The following is a 7,825-nucleotide window of genomic DNA, read 5'->3' on the forward strand; positions in this document are numbered from 1 at the left end:
TGGGAAATTATCTAAAGAGTTTCATACTTTATCCTCTCAGTTGATCCCTTTCCAACTACTACTGAGCTGACGACTTCTTGGAGTTGCTCGATACTGCTACTAGGCTGACGACTTCTTGGAGCTGCCCAGCATACGAGAAGTCCTCCGCAAGTGACCTTGCCTCTCGCCAACAAGCTACCCCATGCTGCTGAGTACATGTGAGCTCCTCGCCTCTCACCCAGCTGCCCCATACCTCAATGACATTCAACCTATACTTCTATCAAACTTTTGAAGCTTTGTATTAATTCTCACAATAATGCTTATTTAACTCCAAATTTGTTTATGTTTTATTGGGAAATTATCTTAAGAGTCTTACTTTATCCTCTCAGCTAATCCCTTTCTAGCTAGCTACTTTATGCTAGCAAACAGATGACATCAAACAAAAAACCTACAGGGGCACTGTACCGATATGCGTACAAACACGAATGTTGCACATGTCGAGTGCCAGTTGCTTGTGTTTAGGGCAATTACCAGAGCCAACTCGAAAGATAATACTGTATGATTTATCATTCTCCAACGAGAGGATTTGCTAGAAATAATTACCACGCTATATCACCTCAGCTACATGTTCTCTTTCTCAATGCAATTTATTGGCACCAAAGTTAACTCAAAGCCAAAGTAGTGGTTATTAAAAATGGAAGGGAAAACACGTATAAGCATTGCGCCATGTGAGAGCTGCTACATTGACTACATTGTGACTAGGAAGAACATTATAGACGCTTCATCAAATGAATGGCGATAAAGCCTAAGGAGGTATTTATTCACTCGTTGAATATATTCATTCGCTTGTAAAAGGATCCCATGTAGGACATCTATTTAGCTCTTTGCCATCATCTTTATTCTTCTTTGTATAATTTGCAAGTACACCTTGGTGACCTGGAAGAAGGAGAAGGCTGCCAAGCCTACACAAGGGTGAGTAGTTCTAGTTGATCAAGTGCGCGCGCTCTCTTTCTCTCTCTCATATGGGTGTGCTCAGAGCCAAGAATTTCTATTCCTCATCCTCATCTTCTTTGAGGTATACGTAGTTTCAACAATCCAACATTGTGCTGTTATTTTAAGAATAATTAAGTCGAGCTTTTTAGAGTTTTACACTATTGTACCACATCATCAATCGATGCAACTTATAAATATTTTGCAATCTCCAAGGGCGCGCGCAGGTACTCGAAAGTACATCTCTTGATTGAAGGATTATCTAATAAGCTTAAGAGCACATGTACCTATCATCATCTCCTATAATATAATATTAATCATAGTTCATCCTAAGAAGTGTTAATATTTCTAATCTGCTGGACTCTCATCAACTCATTGGTGCATTTGAATTTTTTCCCCCACAGCATGATAAGGCATGAAATATAGAGACATCATAGATTTCAGTATCCGTCACCATCACTAAGCTCCAAACTAGGTACAATTTTCCAATGTATTATAAGCTTCTTTGTAATAGGTTTTTTAAACATAGTATGGCTGTATTGTTATCAATATATTATAATGACCATCTTTTCAATGCACTATGGTCGTCAGCTGGCTTATAACAGGGTGTATGTGGAATGAACCACACCCTTGCTTGGCAATGTCTAGAATAAACTATTGCTATGGGGCTCTGATTTGTTGACAATGGCACCAAACCATGAAATCAGAGCATCAGAGCATCAGATCAACTGCATCAGAGTAGTAATGCCCATTTTGGGTGGTTGTTCTCCTACAAAGACATCACTAACTTTCTCTTCCTCTCATTGCAATAGCTTACTGCTCTCCTGTACATTGATGATACTCCTATTCTTTCTATTACAGCTGAGTCTTGAGGAAGGACGTTGCCCAGGAAGCTTTGGCACTAATGATCTGAAGTTGGCCACATCAATCTTGACCACTTTAGGAGCCTTGATACGAACTATCCTAGTAGCTAGGGACTGCTTAGTCTCCTACCTGATGGGGGATGGTTATAAGCTGAAGTTAGGGTAACTATTCATAGGTCGTAAGATGGAGCTAACCAAGTTGTTAAGGTCCTTAAGCTTGTATCATCTGTTACATATTTGGAAAACAGAAACAACATCTGTAATCCAAGTGAAAGATGCAATAGAGATCTTGAGTAGGCTTTTAACTGCATCATAGCATGGCACCAAACCATGCATCAGAGGATCGGAGCATCGGAGCATCGAGCATCAAAGCATCAAATCAACTGCATCACAGCAGTCATGTCCATTTTGGGGGGTTGTTCTCCTATAGAGACATCACGAACTTTCTTTTGCTCTGGTTGCAATAGCTTGCTGCTCTCTTGTACGTTGACGATACTCCTATTCTTTCTATTACAGCTAAGTCTTGAGGAAGGACATTGCCCAGGAAGCTTTAGCACTAATGATCTGATGTTGGCCACATCAATCTTGACCACTTTAGGGGCCTTGATACGAACTATTCTGGTAGCTAGGGAATGCTAGTCTCCTACTTGATGGGGGATGGTTATAAGCTGAAGGTAACTATTCATAGGTTGTAAGATGGAGCTAACCAAGCTATTGAGGTCCTTAAGCTTGTATCATTTGTAACATATCTATAAAACAGAAACAACATCTATGATCCAAGTGAAAGATGCAATAGAGATCCTACGTAGTCTTTTAACTGCATCAGAGCATGGCACCAAACCATGCATCAGAGCATCACAGCATCAGATCAACTGCATCAGAGCAGTAATGCCCATTTTGGGTGGTTGTTCTCCTATAGAGACATCACTAACTTTCTCTTCCTCTCTTTGCAATAGCTTACTGCTCTCCTGTACATTGATGATACTCCTATTCTTTCTATTACAGCCGAGTCTTGAGGAAGGACGTTGCCCAGAAAGCTTTGGCACTAATGATCTGATGTTGGCCACATCAATCTTGACCACTTTAGGGGCCTTGATACGAACTATCCTAGTAGCTAGGGACTGCTTAGTCTCCTACTTGATGGGGGATGGTTATAAGCTGAAGTTAGGGTAACTAGTCATAGGTCCTAAGATGGAGCTAACCAAGCTGTTGAGGTCCTTAAGCTTGTATCATCTGTTACATATCTGTAAAATAGAAACAACATCTGTGATCCAAGTGAAAGATGCAATAGAGATCCTGAGTAGGCTTTTAACTGCATCAGAGCATGGCACCAAACCATGCATCAGAGCATCAGAGCATCAGAGCATAAAAGCATCAGATCAACTAAATCAGAACAGTCATGTCCATTTTGGGTGGTTGTTCTCCTACAGAGACAGCACTAACTTTCTCTTCCTCTGGTTGCAATAGCTTACTGCTCTCTTGTACATTGATGATACTCCTATTCTTTCTATTACAGCTGAGTCTTGAGGAAGGACGTTGCCTTGGAAGCTTTGAAACTAATGATCTGAAGTTGGCCACATCAATCTTGACCACTTTAGGGGCCTTGATACAAACTATCCTAGTAGCTAGGGACTGCTTGGTCTCCTACTTGATGGGGGATAGTTATAAGATGAAGTTAGGGTAACTATTCATAGGTCCTAATATGGAGCTAACCAAGCTGTTGAGGTCCTTAACCTTGTATCATTTGTTACATATATGTAAAATAGAAACAATATCTGTGATCCAAGTGAAAGATGCAATAGAGATCCTGAGTAGGCTTTTAACTGCATCAGAGCATGGCACCAAACCATGCATCAGAGCATCAGATCAACTGCATCAGAGCAGTAATGCCCATTTTGGGTTGTTGTTCTCCTACAGAGACAGCACTAACTTTCTCTTCCTTTGGTTGCAATATCTTACTGCTCTCTTGTACATTGATGATACTCCTATTCTTTCTATTACAGCTGAGTCTTGAGGAAGGACGTTGCCCAGGAAGCTTTGGCACTAATGATCTGATGTTGGCCACATCAATCTTGACCACTTTAGGGGCCTTGAGATGATCTATCCTAGTAGCTAGGGACTGGTTAGTCTCCTAATTGATGGGGGATGGTTATAAGCTAAACAGAAACAACATCTGTGATCCAAGTAAAAGATGCAATAGAGATCCTGAGTAGGCTTTTAAAGCTATTAAAGGCCAATAGAGATAGTTAGCTATACCAGCCATGAAACTAAGAATGGCTTCATGGGAGAGAAATTCTATTATTACTTGCTTGACCATATTCATCACCACCAGCTATTACTTGCCTTGCTGCATCAAGAGCTACCATGTCTGATGGATCTGCAAAGCGACAGAATGGAAAATAGTGTCCTGGTGGTCCTCCACCCCTTCCTTTTTGCTGCATGCATCCCTGTACTGTGTAGCAGTACCGCTTTGATATCCTGCGGGTATCAGCAGCACCAACAACAACAAAAAGATGGTCAATACCTTATATATTAATGGAAAGATGGACAGTCATGGGCATTACGTAAGATAGAGATGACAATGATATAATATAGACATGTAATCCATTGCTATCTCCATGACCAGTCAAGTCCATTGCATCTGATACTTCAAAAGAATAATTGGTCAGATTGCTCAAGATTAGAAGTTTGGAATTGTATACAATAATCATCAGAGCAGAAATTTTGCAATTGTATACAATAATCATCAGAGCAGGAATAGATTTTAGTCCTGTCGTACCAAGCAAGTGATCTAAGACACGATCTGCAGCCTTTCCCCATTACATTGGAGGACCTGCTGCAATTGAAAATGCTTCATCATGGAGCATATCAACTGGGAATTTAAAGGCTGCAATGCCTGATTTTGCATTCCCTTGATAAAAATCATGTACGTAACTTACTCCAATACCAAATTTTGCATTCCCTGCATTGCAACATGATCAGAAAGAAGCTTAGCAGTAAGAAGGCCAGAAGTACTACCCTTGTTAAAAATCATGTACTTTTAGATTGGTTGGGGAAGAGTAGGTTGGTGATCCCTGAAGGAATCTACCATGGTGACCCAGAACTTTTGAAACTGCTCCTAATAAAGCTTGCAAGTTTAAAACCCAAGTTCAATCATCTACTACCCAAGTTCAAAACCAGTAAAATGATGATGTTAGAGATAAATCAGGACAGGAATTATGAGAGTGCTGCAACTTCAACTTCTCATAGTGGGTAAAATACCAACCCAGTGAATTCTTCTTATAATGAAGGCTGTCAATCATTAAAGATATGAAAACATCTCAGGCCTATCAATCATTCTTTTAAGTTAAACCCCAAAGCAAAAAACTCAAGCTCATGGATACAGGTATGCAAACAATAATTGGGCCTTACCTTCTACATGGTGAGACTCGATTAATTGCCATTGCAATGTGGCCATGTAGCTCCTTCCTCTCCTGCATGCAGAGGGAGTTCAGTATACCCTACAGTCAAAGCATTCCATGAGGCTGTGTCTTGTTTGGGCATTAAGTCTAATACTCGGTGTGCTTCTACAAGAAGACCACATTTACCATACATATCTATGAGGTTGTCATTTCTGCCTCAATTTCCCAACCCCTTTCTATTATTTTAGCATGTACTTCAAACCCTGATTCTGCACCTGCTGAAAGACCACATGCCTGCTGAGCCAACAGAAATGTGACACAGTCCGGAGATATGCCTTCCAAACCCATCTGTGTGAAGCAAGTCAGCACTTTGTCAGCCATCTCATTTTCCACATATCCTGCAGTCATTGCATTCCATGAGACCACATTTCGAGTGAAAGTTGGTCAAATACTAGGCTTGCTTCTGCAAATGAGCCACACTTAAACATACATATCCACAAGGGTGCTGCCCACATAGAGTTCTGCATCAAGTCCTCTTTTGGTTATGGCTGCATGTATCAATTGGCCGTTTTTTCAAGATCCTATGATGCCACAAGCTTTTAAAACACAAACAAAAGTGCTAGCATCCACATGCAAGCCTTCCTGCACCATCCGTTCAAAACAGTCAAGAACTTCCTGACTAAGCCCACAATCAGCATATCCAGACATCAAAGCCGTCCATGAGACTAAATTTCTACGAGGCAGCACATCAAATGTGAGACAACCTTCTTGAAGGGAGCCACATTTGGTGTACATATCAACCTAGGAGCTGCCAATGAAAGCTTCTTTCTCCAGCCCTCGTTTTGTTGTTTCAGCATGCAGCATGCGACTGCATTGTACATCCATGAGCCTACTGCAAGCCATGATTGTAGCAACATAGTTGAATGTCGAGGGTTGTACAAAATTATCATTCTGCATTTGGTGGAAGAGATGCAAGGCATGGAGAGGGTTTCCTTGGTCATTGAAACAGGTGATGATGGAGGTTCAGGAGTGCTCGTTCAGAAGGAAGGGAAAGCACACGATGCACATCAGACAAGCACCCACAATTTGCGAGCATGGGGATGAGGTAGTTGCAAAGGATCGGGTCCGATTCCAGGCGGCGATTGCACGTGTAGGCATGCAAGCGCTTCGCTGCAACTCCATCCTTCTTGACGTGCCTGCACTCCTGCAAGATGCTGATCATGCTCCTTTGCTGCACCACTACCTCTTCCTGTGCATGCACCATTCCAATGTGGGCATGTAGCTCCTCCCGGCCTCTCCTGCATGAGAGCCATGCACCGCGCTGTTCCTGATGCAGAACCAAGCAAGCAGCTTGCCTGGGGGACACTGATCGGTCCCAGTCTCATGAACTCCATCCTTCTTGTGCCTGCACTCTTGCAAGATGCCGATCAGGCTCCTTTGCTGCACCACTGCCTCTTCTTGCGCATGCACCACTGCAATGTGGGCATGTAGCTCCTCCCGGCCTCTCCTGCATGAGAGCGATGCCCCGCGCTGTTCCAGATGCAGAACCAAGCAAGCAGCTTGCCTGGGGGACACTGATCGGTCCCAGTCTCATGAACTCCATCCTTCTTGTGCCCCGCGCTGTTCCTGATGCAGAACCAAGCAAGCTTGCCTGGTGGACACTGATCGGTCCCAGTCTACAGGCAGCCAACTGACAGTGTGCATGTGAAGAGATCATGAGAGCCACGTGTTTTTTTTTAACGTGAAGAGATCATCATGAAACCAACAATGCAAACCACTGGCGCTACTAGAATTGAAGCCTCTTCTCAAGCCCTATGAACAACACCACATTCTAGTGCTAGCCCCTTCTCAAGCCCTATGATTGGTTGGTATAGAACCATGCTACTTATTATTAGATTGATTTTGCTCATGGCATATACCAACCAATGTAGATGCAACTCCTCTACTACACCATGATTCATGCATAGGACATACCTCTCCTCCTTCTATATTGCAATTGTCTCGAGGTCTCCAACAATGTTGACCCCCTTCAATATGTCTCATATGCTGAACTTACCATTCTCCAAGCTTATTGCTATATGTTCATTGAGTGTGGTAGCATGTCTTACCTTGTCGGTCTTCCCATCCCTACCCTTAAGAGCAAAACGATCTCTCCCCCTTACTAGAAATGAATCCAACATGCCTACTAAGGAAAAGAGACATTGTCAACATCCAACCTCACATCCATCTAGATCAATGGCATTGACTTCATGCTCATCCAAATTCCCATGGGGGATTATATCATCCACTAACTGCACAAACACGACTCATCTTGTATACAACACACATGGCTTATTTCCCATAGGTAGCTCTAGTGATTCCTCTAATCATGATAGGAACTTTGGTGCTAGATAAATGCCAATAGCAATAGCACCTTGAACTCCCCTTGCCTATCTTGATCTTCCCATCAACTTCTCTATATAACTCACTACACTCTCCTCATGAGTCACAATACACCTCCTATATCCTCCATTAATCTGGGAACCTCTCAACCACCTCCTTTACACTCACACCCCTCCCCCATATGTCCTTCCTCTATTACAACCACCAATA

At 42.5% G+C, this 7,825-nt stretch overlaps 1 long non-coding RNA gene across 2 annotated transcripts; it reads right to left on the reverse strand.

Moving 5' to 3' along the window:
• Positions 1-4,458: 4,458 nt before the first annotated feature.
• Positions 4,459-6,859, reverse strand: LOC148021840 (uncharacterized). 2 transcript variants are annotated; one of them, XR_015694317.1, is made up of 3 exons: positions 5,724-6,859; positions 5,244-5,631; positions 4,459-4,794 (listed from the first exon to the last, which is right to left on the reverse strand). It is a non-coding gene; the product is annotated as an uncharacterized LOC148021840 (long non-coding RNA). The 2 variants fall into 2 exon arrangements; XR_015694316.1 differs by having other exon boundaries at positions 5,244-6,859.
• Positions 6,860-7,825: the final 966 nt, after the last annotated feature.

Source organism: Lygodium microphyllum, chromosome 17 (assembly GCF_053477565.2).
Source record: "Lygodium microphyllum isolate KBCC chromosome 17, Lygodium_microphyllum_v1.1.10, whole genome shotgun sequence".
In the NCBI taxonomy this organism is placed as follows: Eukaryota; Viridiplantae; Streptophyta; class Polypodiopsida; order Schizaeales; family Lygodiaceae; genus Lygodium; species Lygodium microphyllum.